The sequence below is a fragment of the Protopterus annectens genome, chromosome 11.part0 (genome assembly GCF_019279795.1).
Source record: "Protopterus annectens isolate FY-2018-M chromosome 11.part0, PAN1.0, whole genome shotgun sequence".
In the NCBI taxonomy this organism is placed as follows: domain Eukaryota; kingdom Metazoa; phylum Chordata; order Ceratodontiformes; family Protopteridae; genus Protopterus; species Protopterus annectens.
In genome coordinates, this window is record NC_056745.1 from 146248815 (window position 1) to 146266541 (window position 17727).

Below are 17727 nucleotides of genomic sequence, written 5' to 3' on the forward strand. Positions count from 1 at the left end.
TCGTCCCTGGCTCGAATTAGTTGGTGCTTGGTGGTAGCAGTGAGGAGCCAGTCGTCTAGGTACAGAAACACCTGGAATCCTTGACGTCTCAGGTGAGCCATTACCACTGCCATACATTTGGTGAACACTCATTGGGCTGTAATGAGGCCAAAGGGCAGTGTCGAAATTGAAAATGACTGGCTCCCAGCCAAAAGCGTAGATGCCTTCTGGAGCGCCTGTCCATTTTGATATGGTAGTACGCATCCTGAATATCTATGGAGCACATTGAATTGTCTTTTCTGATAAAGGGAAAAACTGACTGCAGAGTAATCATACGGAACTTCAATTTTTTTACAGAGTTGTTTAGCTTGCTGAGATCTAGAATTGATCTCCAGTCCCCGGTCTTTTTTGGAACTAAAAAGAATCGTAAGTTCCGGATCCTATTTGCTCTGTGGAGATTTCTTGGATGACTCTTTTTTGAAGCAATAAGATGACCTCTGATGTTGCACGGTCTAATTGAATGGGTGGCACATCTGGTAAAGACCAATTTAAAGGGGGATCAGAAACAAAGGGAATGAGGTAACCTCTGGAAATTATATTTTGTACCCATCGAACTTGAGAAATTTGTAGCCAGGCACTTGGGTACAGTGAGAGATGACCCCCAACTGCCTCCAGAGATGGACAGTCAGGCAATCCCTCAGGGGCAATAGAAGGGATGATCAGAGAAAGCATCTCTGTCTCCCTGGTGTTGCAGGCCCCCTCTGCCATGAGAGCGGTGTCTTCCATTATATCCTTCCCCTCTGCCTCTAGGGGAGGGTGACCTTGTGCCTGAGGGAAACCTTTTTGGGATTTACAGAACCACATTTTCCCTCCTGTTTGACCCTTGGAATAGGGTCTAGAAGGAAGGGAGAAATGGACTCCGACAGCAGATAAGGTTTTCCCTTCCTGTTCGCACCTGGTCAAAGTCTCTTTTACCTGAGGTCCAAAAAGAGTTGAACCATCAAAGGGGACATTGGTAAGGGAAGACTTAAAGGATTCTGTAAAGTTGCATAGACGCATCCAGGAATGTCTCCTAAGAGAAATTCCTGCTGTGGCTGCCCTGCTCGCTCCATCAGCTGCATAGGAAATCAGCCTCATGGAGGAGTTATCAATAGAAGTAAGGGTGGAGAGCTGCGCAGATACCTTGTCCATAGATCCCAAAGCTACTGAACCCTGAAGGGTATCTCCCAACTCCTTCAGGAGATCCCTTTGAAGCCTAGTAAAATGGGACAGGTAATTCAGTGATCATAAGGTAAATGCCACTGAAGAAAAGGTTCACTTTCCATACCTATCCATTGTCCTACACTCTTTATTAGGAGGATCGATATTTGAGGATATCTCTGACAACTCCTTCTTTGTGGCCGCTGCTACCACCATAGCATCCACAGGAACTCCGTTAGATAAAAAAGAGTTGTCTTCCAGAGTGGTCATTAATTTGTTTGGCCTCCTCAAGACAGGCTCCACTGTGTCTGGGGAGGTCCAAGCTTTCCAGGATATGACCCCTAAAAGTTGCTCATATGGTGGTGTGACCCAGGAGGTAGAAGGTCGGGAACCAAAGGCCTCAAGGTACACTGATTCATCCTCAGTAGGGTTAGAGGTCTTCCAATCACCCCTCTGTCTAAGGATTTTAAGGATGTCTGCAAAAGAGACATCCTCAGAGGGGGATCTTGGGGACCCTTCTGACTCATCCAAATCAGTGTCTGATGTGACAGACTCAGGTGAATCGATGTGCTTCCTCTTATAAAGTCTCTTCTGAGGGACCTCTCCAGTGGGATAATCTGGGGATGTCTCAGAGGGGACACCTCAAATGGGGGGTCCTTGTGTCTCTGGTTCTGTACGCTTAGGGTCAGGTGGGGGGGGAAGAGGTTGCTATCAGCTGCTGGAGGGGACATCGGGTCCAAAGGCAGGGCTTTGGCACTGGACAAAGCTTTCTCTATTGCTTAGAAGGCCTTACCACCCCACTCCGAAGAAGACCTCCGCTCCGAGGAAACAGAAGGTCGAATCCAAGTAGGATGGACAGGTTCCGAAGCAGACGTGGGAGCCGAACTCACTCGAGCCAATGCATCGAAAGGGAGGGTCGGTTCCGAAGAAAAAGCAGGGTGACTATCCCTCTTGGAGCCAACCCAAGAGCATTGGCTCCCAGACCCCTCAGCTCCAGAATGAGCTGATGAGGATAGAGTTATTGGTTCCGATGAAGCAAGAAGAATTCTCAGAACTGAAGGTTCCAGCACTAAAGGACCAGAAGCATTCAACACCGAGAGCGAAGCAGTCAGAGGAGGAGCAGTAACCTGAAGATAGGATGGCTCTGAAGCCTTTGGATCCAGAGGAACTAACATTTTAGGCAGCACCGGGTCACAGAGCAGCCTCTTCACCACCCACTCGACATCCTCATCAAAAAGTGTCGTGGAGGAATGGGTGGAGATAGATGGAGATATCCTCCTTTCCAAAATAGGAGATCTCAAGGTTGGTAAAACCAGATCCAAAACAGGTCAGTGTCTTGACATAGTAGGTTGTCTCGGCACTGAAGAAACAGACAGCACCGAGACTGAAGAAGCAGAATCGGAGCCAGAACTCTTCGGCTCCGTCGCTTTAGACTTCTTTGATGGTTCCGAAGCTGAAACCGATGGAGATTTTCTTTTAAGAGTTTTGGGAACTGGCTGACCAAGTTCCAGCTGTTCCTGGAAGGAACTAGTCATAAGGCCCCTGTCTATCAGTTTTCTTTTTCTTTCATTAAGAACCTTAGTACTTAAAGCATGACAGAAAGTACAGGGTTTTTGTAAATGAGACTCTCCAAGATGGTACACACAGCTGGTGTGACTGTCAGTCAATGACATTTTTTGAGAACATTTGTCGCATTTCTTAAAACAAGAAGAGTGGTGTTCTTTATGTTCTCTGTCTTTATCTTTGGACATATTTCTGGTAATAAGCAAACATAACAATACAACAACAACAACAAGGCAAAAGTACAACTATCAAGAGAAGACATTTTTATTTATTTTTTTATATATGAAAAAGAAGGACTAGCACTCAGAGAGGAAAGGCCCTCTAATTTAAATGGGCGACTATGGCCCTAACTAAAATGGGCCGTACAATCCTTAAGAAAAGGGGGACAGGGGAGCAAGCACCAACAACAATCACACAGGTAATAGTAAAACTATTTAGATAGAATAAGTGAAGAAATATAGACAAAAATATCAAAAATTTATAGAAAAATTTTCTACTTAGCCAACGAGCCAGCAAGGAGACAACCTCGAAGCTTTCGTGGCAAATGAGATCTGGGGAATTGCTGTGATGCACCATGGGATAGGGGTTAGCCTCGAGCCAGTAAAAGCTCTTGAGCTTTAGTATCGGCCGAGTCAGTGCCGAGAATGGACTCTGAACCCATTCAGCAAGAATTACAGTGAGATAGGACTACATAACATCATAAGATAAAATATCAGTAAAAAATGAATACCATAAAATCAAATTCAACATGTTCATTTCTGAAAACATTGAAATATCCATTAATAAAATATAATTTTGAATTAAAGCGAAGTAAAAGGAAGATAAACACATCACAAGTAATAAAAAGAAAATAGTTTAATAATATTTGAAATTCAGGATGCTCTGCTACTTGTACCCCCAATGTGGGGGGCTTTTCCCTTATACTACCCCATGCAGAAACCCCAAAGATATAAATTGGAAGGTGGTTGTTTCGTAGCAAAGTTTATAAAACAAAGAGGATAGAAACTGGAGCTATGCACAGTAAGCCTAAAGAATCATAAACTATATCCCTAGTTATATTTTTTATAGTTAGCGACTATCCTTTAGACAATGCACTTTAAAGACTCTGTAAACATGCTACACGTGGAGCATATTTACAGCATCATTTAGATGTTTCATCTGACAAAGGTACAGTCTCTAACTCTGAAAGATGCAGTAAACATGCTACATGTGGAGCATATTTACAGCATCATTTAGATGCATCATCTGACAAAGGGACAGTCTCTAAATGAAAGATGCAGTAAACATGCTACACGTGGAGCATATTTATAGCATCATTTAGATGTTTCATCTGACAAAGGGACAGTCTCTAACTCTGAAAGATGCAGTAAACATGCTACATGTGGAGCATATTTACAGCATCTTTTAGATGTTTCATCTGACAAAGGGACAGTCTCTAACTCTGAAAGATGCAGTAAACATGCTACATGTGGAGCATATTTACAGCATCAATTAGATGTTTCATCTGACAAAGGGACAGTCTCTAACTCTGAAAGATGCAGTAAACATGCTACACGTGGAGCATATTTACAGCATCATTTAGATGCATCATCTGACAAAGGGACAGTCTCTAACTCTGAAAGATGCAGTAAACGTGCTACATGTGGAGCATATTTACAGCATCATTTAGATGCATCATGTGACAAAGGGACAGTCTCTAAATGAAAGATGCAGTAAACATGCTACACGTGGAGCATATTTATAGCATCATTTAGATGTTTCATCTGGCAAAAGGACAGTCTCTAACTCTGAAAGATGCAGTAAACATGTTACACGTGGAACATATTTACAGCATCATTTAGATGTTTCATCTGACAAAGGGACAGTCTCTAACTCTGAAAGATGCAGTAAACATGTTACACGTGGAGCATATTTACAGCATCATTTAGATGTTTCATCTGACAAAGGGACAGTCTCTAACTCTGAAAGATGCAGTAAACATGTTACACATGGAGCATATTTACAGCATCATTTAGATGTTTCATCTGACAAAGGGACAGTCTCTGAAAGATGCAGTAAACATGCTACATGTGGAGCATATTTACAGCATCATTCAGATGTTTCATCTGACAAAGGGACAGTCTCTGAAAGATGCAGTAAACATGCTACATGTGGAGCATATTTACAGCATCATTTAGATGTTTCATCTGACAAAGGGACAGTCTCTAACTCTGAAAGATGCAGTAAACATACTACATGTGGAGCATATTTACAGCATCATTTAGATGTTTCATCTGACAAAGGGACAGTCTCTGAAAGATGCATAAACATGCTACACGTGGTGCATATTTACAGCATCATTTAGATGTTTCATCTGACAAAGGGACAGTCTCTAACTCTGAAAGATACAGTAAACATGTTACACGTGGAACATATTTACAGCATCATTTAGATGCATCATCTGACAAAGGGACAGTCTCTAACTCTGAAAGATGCAGTAAACATGTTACACATGGAACATATTTACAGCATCATTTAGATGCATCATCTGACAAAGGGACAGTCTCTAACTCTGAAAGATGCAGTAAACATGTTACACATGGAGCATATTTACAGCATCATTTAGATGCATCATCTGACAAAGGGACAGTCTCTAACTCTGAAAGATGCAGTAAACATGCTATACGTAGAGTTGTTTAGTTGAGTCATATTGCAAGATGTACTTGCTATGCAGTATTTTCACTCAGATGAAATCAGACATTGTGTGCATAAGTATTTCCCTGGCAATTCACAAAATATATTTCATTTGGGCATAACTCACTGAATATAACTCACTGAATTTGCATTTCACTAAATCTGAAACTTACTATCAATCTTATTTAAGTGGGTACACTCTCTGTACCCCCATCTATAACAGCTGTGCCAACATCAACCCTCATCGCAGATATTATAACTTCAGGATTATACTACCTTAGGGGAGTAAGGTCAGGTGTGTGGAAAATGCTTTTCTCTCTTCTCCAAGGATTTCTGACAATGTGTTAGGATATTTAAATTGAGGTGGTACTGGGATAATCCCATATAGGATGCAGGGATGGGAGGAGTTTGCTTTCCAGCAAAATTAATATCTAACATTAGATGTAACTCTAGTTTAACTATTTCAGCAAAATACATTCATTGACATCTATATAGCTAGTTGAGTTACAAAAAAAGCATGCCTTCTGAGAAATGTCATGGATCTCAGAATAATGTACTTCTATAGTTGGTATTCCAGTCTTCTTAAAAGTAATAGTGGGGAAGCCCTCACTCAAATGCAAATTACCATTTTTCGGAGGTCTAATACACTTCACATCGCAGCAGTTCCTTTATTTCTTTTCCAACTCACTTAATTGTCACACACACCAGCTTTCATGCCCAATATTTTGGGATGCTGCTGCCAACTGTGTTTTGAAAAGAAAAGATAAAATCAGGCAACCCTTTGATTGGACATGTCTACCTTGCATAAACAGGTGAAAGAATGTTCAGCATTTCTTCAAGTACACCGCATGGCTCAGCTGAGGTCCATTGTCTGAAAGGTTTTCTTAACGACTAAAAAAAATCTTCTGCTTACTGTAAACATCTGAGTGATTGCTTGACTTTCTAACTTTGTAAGTTTTCTAATGATTCCTTTAAGGGGATATGATGGCCACACTGTTCTGGTGCAGTGAATGTACTTGTCTTTCCAGGTAACTATGTCCTTTTATTTTCTAGTGTGATTGGCTGGGTATTCTTTAAATGGAAGTGGTCTCTTAACAAGTTTTATCCACAAATGATTCACAGAAAAACTGTAGGTATGTTATGCTGTTGATGGCTGAGGAAGGGAGGAATTAGTCAGGCTAAGCTTAAAACTTCTACAGCTGTTGGTAACCCTTCAGGCGCTATTCCATTGTTAGATGGTACGAGCCAAATGAACTCAGCTTACGAAAATACTCACAGAAGTAACAGCACCTCAAATCATTGTTTTTTTTTTTTCTTTACATTTTTTTATTAGTTTAGCATCCTATTTACCATGCAAATACTTGATGGAGGATTTAGCAAGTGTCTCCATGTAGTTAATAGGTTGTGTATCTGCTATCTCGTTGCTGTTTTCACAATGCACAGAAATGGCTACATGAATTGTGATTTGCCTAGCTCTGATAACATATTTAGCGTTATAGTTTACGTTGCTGTTGGCTTATCTTGCTAGCACTGTCTCACACGCTTTAAGGCAAATGAAAGCAGAGGTTTGTGTGAGGACAATAAACTACTTCATGGTAACTTCTTTGTTTGATTTCACTATTCAGTTTTTTATTTTGAGATGAGAAAAAATAAATGGTTAAGTTACTGAGATCAATGTTGTGAGCTGTGTGACTGAGCATTTGAACTACATCTGCTTAAATTAATATTTGCACTATCAGTATTCCAGTAGGTTATGGAATTCTGTGATTACACAGAAAGAGTGATATAACCCCACTTTTTGTGATAATGTGCATGCTTCTAGGTATAATCTAACATTAGACTTTCTGCACACCATTGGAAGATAACGTGCTGACATTTGGAAGATAATGCAATTTTAGTGAGCCATTTGCCTTTGAAATGCATGGGAATTCCAAACAGAATACATCATGTCCTTTGGCTGAATTCAGAAAACACTTTGGACTTAGCAACAAGCTGTTATACTGAGCAATACAGTGTACAAGCAATCTCCAGTTTGGAAAAAAGCTGGAAAAATAATTTATTCTCAACTGTAATTTAATATTACTTAATGAGATAATGAGGATATTTGCAGTTGCCAACCTAAAATAAATTGTTGCCATTTAGGCTAGGCAGTCTTAGAATTAATTATGCTTAAATGAGAGCCACACAAGAGTTGTTTCCTATACCTCTTGCCACCACGATGCTGTATAATTTTTGTATGTAGTAGAGCAAGGTTTTAGACAGCCGTCCTAAGACTTAGTAGTCAGGCCAGTGCTGCAGACTCTAACCAGGCATGGTTCTTGACATCCAGCCTAAGATCTAGGAATCAGGGGCAGAGTTGCAGACTCTAATGGGGCAGAGTTCTAGACTTCATCATTAGACATAAGAGTCAAGACCCCACAACTCCCTTTGATTTAGATAATACCATAGATGCCCAATTTCACAAGCGCTGGGTTGCTGCAGTGCATAGGTGCACTCTAGAGTGGATTCGAATTTTGGTAGAACGGGACAATATCAAACAAAGGGAGTTAAAAGAAAAAAAAATATAAGTGTATGTAGTTCCCTTTCAACTAATGTACAGGGACAAATGCTTGATACTTTTCTAGGAGACCTGAATACAAAGTTACAAAATTATGCGAAAGAACTATTGGAGAGAAAGAAAACAAAACTTCTCTGTGATATCAGGGACTATGAAAATGGGAGGGCTTTCATTGCGAAGGCCAATAAGAAGAAGCCACATAAGTCTGTTAGATTTTATACTTTGGAAGGAGAGAAAACGTTAAATTATTCTTATTCAGTGTCAGATGGCCATTACATGTCGTTTGAAGAAGACGTCGAACAAGTAGATGACTATCCAGCCCTTCCTGCTGTTCAACAACCAGGGAACTTTCGTCAGACTTTTCGGAAGGAAAAATACAATTACAGAGGAGGTAAAATGGGGAGAAAGCGTCCATCTGAACATCCAGAAAATGTATACAGAAGGCTCAATTCTAACAGAGGACACAAGAGGGGAAAATGGTGATGTATTGTGTAACTATGTTGTCAATTTGTCTAGTTATAGTTTTAGTGACACAGAGCTGGCAGTTTTAAACCGAGGCTTAAAGTTTATTCCTACGGCATTGCCTTGGTTGTATGAGCTAAAGTGTGATATATATATATAAATTTTGTAGAAAACTGCACCTTCGACATTTTTTTAAGGATAAACAAGAGTTTGAGGAAGTCTGTAATAGTGATAGTGATACTGAGAGTTCTTGTGAGAATTTTTTCTCTTGTGACTCTGATAATGAATTGAACGCCTATTGTTTATTGGTCACTAAAAATATTCATTACCAAAGTACTTTTGTGCCTCCTGTATTAAGTGCTGAAGTATCTCAGTTTTTGGATATTGTTAATTTTGCTGTAGAAATTGCTTACCATGAGCTTAACTATAATTGTGTGAAATATAATTTATCCTTACAAGAATGGAAATCTTTAAAAAAACTTAGTCAAATGAAGGAAATTGTGTTTAAACCATCTGATAAAGGCAATAAGTTGGTTGTTATGCACTATTTACATTATATGGACATGTGTATGAGACATCTGAATGATGATACTGTTTATGAGAAGGTTCATGTTTCTATGTATGAGAATGCAATAATGAAGTAGAATGAATTACTGCAGAAGGGTATTAGATTATAGCAATAACCCATGCCTGGGTGTGGGTAATGCTGGATTTACCCACGGTTGGTGTGGTTTGGAAACGAGGGCGAAGCCCGTGTGGCCAAACAAAGCCAACCGTGGGTAAATCCAGCATTACCCACACCCAGAAGTGGGTTATTGCTATTATACAATGACATTATTTAAGAAAAAAATAATTACTTTTCTTAAATAATGGCATTGTATAATGCCTCCTTGCTGCCCTTCCATAGCTGTCTGGTATTCTGCGGCAGTTCTGATATACTGTGCATGCGTATGCCCACGCAGTACATCAGAGCTGTGGGCAAAAGCAACGGACAAAGCAAGATCTCCGTTGCTTTTTACAAACTGTCTGCTATGTTAAAGGAGTTTAACATAGTGATACAGTGTGAAGCAATGGAGATCTTGCGTTCTCCGTTGCTGTAAAAAAAGAGTTATAGTAATGGAAAAAGTCCGGGCGACCGGACGGACCTTTTTCCATTACTATAACTCAGATTTACAACGTGCACACTGCCAATCAGCATGCATGTTTTTGAATATCAATGGGGGGGGGGTCGTTGTATAATAGGCTATTTTTCTGACATAGATGTTAGTAAAAAGTTTCATACAAAGGATTGTAGAATGGCATAATTCTATTGCCTTCCGAAAATACATAAAAACTTGTCTAGACCTCCAGGAAGGCCAATAGTGTCAGGATGCCAGTATTTCCTTCATAACATAGGACTATTTTTGCATGAATACTTGACATCTTTAGTTTATAAGTTGCCCTCTTATATTAGAGATGTTTTTGATTTTTTGCATAAAATTGGTGATATTGAGTGGGATGAATCTTTATATTTTATTGTTTTAGATGTTAATAGCTTATATACCAATATCTCACATGATTTTGGTTTAGAGGCACTTAGTTTTTTTTTTTTGGGAGACAGTCCATTTTCAGTTTTTATTGTTGAATTACTAGAATTTTGTCTTTCTAATGATTTTTTTGAGTTCAGTCATACCCTATTTAGATAAAAACAAGGCACGGCAATGGGGGCAGGGTTCTATACAGGTACCTTAAGATTAACTGTAGGATTATCCCTTACAGTATTATTATGAGCACTGTAGGATTATCCCTTACAGTATTATTATAAGCACTCTAGAGTTATCCCTTACAGTATTATTATGAACGCTGTAGGATTATCCCCTTACAGTATTATTATGAGCACTGTAGGATTATCCTTTACAGTATTATTATGAGTACTGTAGGATTATTCTTTACAGTATTATTATGAGCGCTGTAGGATTATCCCTGAAAGTATTATTATTATTATGAGCACTGAAAGATTATCCCTTATGGTATTAGTATAAACACTGCAGGATTATCCCTTACAGTATTATTATTATTATGAGCACTGTAGGATTATCCCATACAGTATTATTATGAGCACTGTAAGATTATCCCTTACAGTATTATTATGAGCACTGTAGGATTATCCCTTACAGTATTATTATGAACACTGTAGGCTTATCCCTTACAGTATTATTATCAGCACTGTAGGATTACCCCTTACAGTATTATTATGAGCACTGTAGGATTATCCCTTACAGTATTATTATAAGCACTGTAGAGTTATCCCTTACAGTATTATTATGAACACTGTAGGATTATCCCTTACAGTATTATTATGAGCACTGTAGGATTATCCTTTACAGTATTATTATGAGTACTGTAGGACTATTCTTTACAGTATTATTATGAGCAATGTAGGATTATCCCTTAAAGTATTATTATTATTATTATGAGAACTGAAAGATTATCCCTTATGGTATTAGTATAATCACTGCAGGATTATCCCTTACGGTATTATTATAATTATTATTATTATTATGAGCACCGTAGGATTGTCCCTTACAGTATTATTATGAGTACTGTAGGATTATCCCTTACAGTATTATTATGAGAACTGTAGGGTTATCCCTTAAAGTATTATTATGAACACTGTAGGGTTATCCCTTACAGTATTATTATTATTATGAGCACTGAAAGATTATCCTTTACGGTATTAGTATGAGCACTGCAGGATTATCCCTTATGGTATTATTATGAGCACTGTAGGATTATCCCTTATGGTATTATTATGAACACTGTAGGGTTATCCCTTACGGTATGATTATGAGCACTGAAGGGTTATCCCTTACAGTACTATTATGAGCACTGCAGGATTATCCCTTACAGTATTATTATGAGCACTGTAGGATTATCTCTTACAGTATTATTATTATGAGTACTGAAAGATTATCCCTTACGGTATTATTATGAGCACTGGAGGATTATCCCTTACAGTATTATTATTATGAGTACTGAAAGATTATTCCTTATGGTATTATTATGAGCACTGTAGGATTATCCCTTTCGGTATTAAAATGAGCACTGTAGGGTTATCCCTTACAGTATTATTATAAGTACTGTAGGATTATACCTTACAGTATTATTATGAGCACTGTAGGGTTATCCCTTACCATACCATCCCATACCTATTACCCACAGAGCACAATCATAAAGTTTCCCTTATAAACAAACACATTCAAAAACTGAGAAAACTAATAACTTCATGCATATCAAAACTAGCCCTAAATGGAGACATCCACCCCAACCCTGGCCCTACCATCTCCAACCCTAATCCTCATAATCAGACTACAAACCACAACTTCTCCCATATTACAGCCAATAGAAAGCCAAGTGACTTCCTTCTACTAAACCTAAATATTATAAGTATATCCAACAAAGTCCATGAACTCCATGCCACCATAGACCTGTACTCCCCAGATATAGTCATCCTGACAGAAACCTGGCTGAAACCTCACATTACCAGTGAGCAAATACTCCCTACAGTTTACGGCATACTAAGAGTAGACTGGCTAAACAAGAAAGGAGGCGGTGTAGAGATAATATTTAAACAGCATCTAAACATCCAGATCTTAAAATCATCAGCTCCACAAATAAGCAATGAGGAAATAATATATACCAACCTCAAAATAAATGAAAACAAAACCATCAACATAATTGGATGCTACTTCCCACCTGGCCAAAACATCCCTCCACTAGAAAACCTCCTCAGCTGGTCTACCCACCATCTCCACCAAGAAACTATCATTTTAGGTGATTTCAATATTGACTGGCAGTCCTGTTCTGGCAACCATCCAACCCATCATGTAAACCTTCATGGCTTCACCCAACTAGTCCAGTCACCAACCAGGATAAATAAAAACTCCAGCAAGCACACTACCCTGGATTGGATACTAGTCAGTAAGAGCCCCCAGTCATATATAACAGGCTGCTTATCAGACAGCCTCAGTGATCACTCCCCAACATTCCTACTCAAAAAATACCTATACCAAGCTAAACCTGTCATCTACCGTCAAATACTTAAAAAACTAAACTTTAACCCACTCACATTCATCTCATCCCTCAAAGAATGTAACTGGCATCCTCTAAAGTACCTCAATCTCAATGAAGCAGTTGAATTTTTTAATACTACCTTCCTGAGCATCCTTAATTACCATGCCCCATAAGACTTTCCAGAAGCAAAGCACAACCCTCCCCATGGCTACAGAAAACCACTAAGTCAGAAATGAAAAACAGAGATAAAGCCTGGGAGCACCGGCACAAAACTAAAACCCCCTCAACTAGACATAAATTCCTAGAACTATGCAATAGAGTCAAAAAGTTAATAAAACAGGATAAATTCCAGTACTACCAGTCTGCCCTAGACTCCTCCCAACACAGCCCCAAACAATTCTAGTCCTCCATAAACTCCATCCTCCACCCAGGTAAAGTCAATACCCCTCCTCCTAATATCCCTCACTCCTCAGAAAATATTGCTACCTCATTCGACACACACTTCACACAAACCATACTATCACTAGCTAAACAACACAACCCCCCCCTACCCTCTAACCCACACCTTCAACTAGTAATCTCCCCACTGCCTTCTCTTTTTCTCCTGTACCTACCTCCAACATAAAAAACTCTTAACTAAACTTAAGCCCACCAAATTAGCAGCAGACAACCTCCCAAGTGAATGCCTACAAATCGCAGCTGATGCTCTGGCCTACACAGTATCCATCTTGATTAACCGATCTCTGTCAGAAAGTTACGTTCCCACACTGTGGAAAGTATCACATATAATTACCCTCCACAAAGGCAGACCCTCCACAGAACTAACAAAACCGCCCCATAGCTATTCTCTCTCCACTCTCCAAAATACTAGAGAGATGCATACACTCTCAGGTCTCAGACTACCTCCTTACTAACAACCTCCTTTCCAATACTCAGCATGGTTTCCGACCAAACCATAGCACCACCACTGCCTTAATCTCCTTTACTAACACTATCCTTCAGCATAAAAACAATGGCTATCTCTCCTCTGCTACTTTCCTAGACCTATCTAAAGCATTTGACATGGTCCCACACAAACAACTTATCTCTGTCCTCAGTAACCTATTCTTCTCTCAATCAGTCACCAACTAGTTTCAGAGTTACCTCTCTGACCGCCAACAATCCGTTGTATGGCAGAATGACATATCTCCCCAACTACCTGTCTTCATAGGGATTCCCCAAGGATCCATCCTTGGACCCCTACTCTTCTCTGTTTTCACCAATAATCTAGCCTCTGCCACCAAACATGGCACACTTATGCAATACACAGATGACTCAACCATCATCTGCTCAGCCCAGTCCCTACCCAAACTGCAAAAAGTCACACAGGAAGCCTTTTCCTCAGTTGAAACTTGGTTATCCGATGCCCAATTAATACTCAACCCAAACAAAACTAAACTACTCATCTTCCAACTCATCAAACATACTCAAAACAACTCTCACTTTAACATCACAGCAAAAGACAACACCACTATATATCCAACTGAACAGACCAAATTGCTAGGAGTGGAAATAGACAATAAACTAAAGTTTGACATTCACATATCCATGACCATAAACAAAGTCCACAAAAAACTAGGAGAGTTATACAGTAATAAGCAACTTCTCACCAAAGCAGCAAAGATTTCAATAGCAAATCCCCACCTTATCTCCACCCTACTTTATGCCTCTCCAATATATACCAACCTAAGGCAATGCGATCTAAACAAGCTAGAGACCTGCTACAACAAAATCGCCAAATTCGCCACAGGGGTATCCTACCATAGTCACCACTGTCTCTCACTTGCTGAACTGGGCTGGCTTGAACTCCCTCACCTCCTTCAATGGTATCAACTCTCACTCACCCACAAACTAGTAAACCATCCACTAAATGTTCCATCCCTCCAGAATCTACTGCAACCCTATCGCACCACCAGACCACTAAGATCCAGCAACAAAAATCACTTGCAGATCACTAAAGCCAATAACTCTGCTGGTGAAGCACTATTCCCTTGCACCATAGCCAAATTATGGAACTCCCTCCCACCCACAATTACCTCCATACCATCATGCACCCACTTTAAAACTTTACTAAAAGCACACCTAAAAGCATGCTGGCTATGCCCTTGCAACTCCCAATCTAAAATCACCCACCCTATCCAACCACTACCTTTCTTTCCACTCCACTAACTACCTTGATTATAGCAAGCTCAGATGCTCATAAGCCTAGTACTTATTATACAGCAGGAACTTCTTATTGTAACATTTGTTAATGTCTGTTATGTACTTCACAGATAAAGATTCTAGTTGTCTACTGATGTACTATGTTCTTCATCTGTAAATATGTTGTAAGTAATTGCTATGTTATATTGTTAATCGGTATGTAATCCAATGTAACTACTGTCTGTTTATTTTAACTGTGGAGCTTTTCTCCCCCGGCCTCCGCTGAAAATGGACCTACATCCAGACGGACACTCCCGGTCAACAAATATAAATAAATAAAATAAAATAAATAAAATAAATATTATTATGAACACTCTAGGATTATTCCTTACAGTATTACTATGAGCACTGTATGATTATCCCATACAGTATTATTATGAGCACTGTAGGATTATTTCTTACAGTATTATTATGAGCACTGCAGGGTTATCCCTTACGATATTATTATGATCACTGTAGGATTATCCCTTATGGTATCATTATGATCACTGTAGGATTATCCCTTACAGTATTATTATGAGTACCGTAGGATTATCCCTTACAGTATTATTATGAGCACTGTAGGATTATCTCTTACAATATTATTATGAGTACTGTAGGATTATCCCTTGCAGTATTATTCAGAGCACCGTAGGATTATCCCTTACAGTATTATTATGCACACTGTAGGACTATGCCTTACAGGATTATTATGAGCACTGTAGGATTATCCCTTACAGTATTAGTATGGACACTGTATGGTTATCCCTTACGGTATTATTATGAGCACTGTAGGGTTATCCCTTACAGTATTATTATGAGTACTGTATGATTATCCCTTGCAGTATTATTATTAAGAGCACTGAAAGATTATCCCTTATGGTATTATTATGAGCACTGTAGGATTATCCCTTACAGTATTATTATGAACACTGTAGAGTTATCCCTTATGGTATTATTATGAGCACTGCAGGGTTATCCCTTGCAGTATTATTATGAGCACTGTAGGATTATCCCTTCCAGTATTACTATTATTATTATGAGCACTGAAAGATTATCCCTTACTGTATTATTATGAAAACTGTAGGATTATCCCTTACAGTATTATTATGAGCACTGTAAGAGTATCTCTTACAGTATTACTATGAGCACTGTAGGATTATCCCTTGCAGTATTATGTGAGCACTGTAGGATTATCCCTTACAATATTATTATGAACACTGTAAGATTATCCCTTACAGTGTTATTATTATGAGCACTGTAGGATTATCCCTTACAATATTATTATGAGCACTGTAGGTTTATCCCTTACAGTATTATTATGATTACTGTAAGATTATCCCTTACAGTATTATTATGAGCACTGTAGGATTATCCCTTATAGTGTTGTATGAGCACTATAGGATTATCTCTTGCAGTATTATTCTGAGCACCATAGGATTATCCCTTGCAGTATTATTCTGAGCACCATAGGATTATCCTTTGCAATATTATTATAAGCACTGTAGGGTTATCCCTTACAGTATTATTATGAGCACTGTAGGATTATCCCTTACAGTATTATTATTATGAGCACTGTAAGATTATCCCTTACAATATTGTTATGAGCACTGTAGGATGATCCCTTACAGTATTATTATGAGCACTGTAAGATTATCTCTTACAGTATTATTATGAACACTGTAGGATTATCCTTTACAGTATTATTATGAGCACTGTAGGATTATCCCTTACAATTTTATTATGAACACTGTAAGATTATCTCTTACGGTATTATTATGGGCACTGTCAGATTATCCCTTACAGTATTATTCTGAGCACTGTAGGATTATGCCTTACAGTTTGATTCTGAGCACTGTAGGATTATCCCTTTCAGTGTTATTATGAGCACTGTAAGATTATCCCTTACAGTATTATTATGAGCACTGTAGGGATATCCCTTACAGTATCATTATGAGCACTGTAAGATTATCCCTTACAGTATTTATTATGAGCAGTGTAGGATTATCCCTTACAATATTATTATGAGCACTATAGGATTATCCATTACAGTATTATTATGAACACTGTAAGATTATCTCTTACAGTATTATTCTGAGCACTGTAGGATTATCCCTTACAGTATTATTATGAGCACTGTAACATTATCCCTTACAGTATAATTCTGAGCATTGTAGGATTATGCCTTACAGAATTATTATGAGCACTGTAGTATTATCCTTTACAGTAATATTATGAACACTGTAGAATTATCCCTTACAGTATTATTATGAGCACTGTAGGGTTATCCCTTGAAGTATTATTATGAACACTGTAGAGTTATCCCTTACAGTATTATTACTATGAGCACTGAAAGATTATCCCTTACGGTGTTAGTATGAACACTGTAGAGTTATCCCTTATGGTATGATTATGCGTACTGTAGGATTATCCCTTACAGTATTATTATTATGAGCACTGAAAGATTATCCCTTACAGTATTATTATGAGTACTGTAGGATTATCCCTTATGGTATTTTTATGAACACTGTAGGGTTATCCCTTACACTATTATTATGAGCACTGTAGGGTTATCTGTTATAGAATTATTATGAGCACTGTAGGATTATCCCTTACAGTATTATTATTATGAGTACTGAAAGAGTATCCCTTACGTTGTTATTATGAGCACTGTAGGATTATCCTTTGCGGTATTAATATGAGCATAGTAGGGTTATCCCTTACAGTATTATTATGAGTACTGCTGGATTATCCCTTACAGTATTATTATGAACACTGTGGAATTATCCCTTGCAGTATTATTATTATTATGAGCACTGAAAGATTATTCCTTACGGTATTAGCATGAGCACTGCAGAATTATCCCTTACATTATTATTATGAGCACTGTAGTATTATCCCTTACAGTATTATTATGAGCACTGTAGGATTATCCCTTGCAGCATTATTATGAGCACTGTAAGATTATCTTTTACATTATTATTATGAGCACTGTAGGATTATCCCTTACAATATTATTA

At 38.5% G+C, this 17727-nt stretch overlaps 1 protein-coding gene across 12 annotated transcripts in view; it reads left to right on the forward strand.

Moving 5' to 3' along the window:
• Positions 1-17727, forward strand: part of A4GALT (alpha 1,4-galactosyltransferase (P blood group)) — a 1248973-nt gene that overhangs the window by 661907 nt on the left and 569339 nt on the right. The window lies entirely within an intron of this gene.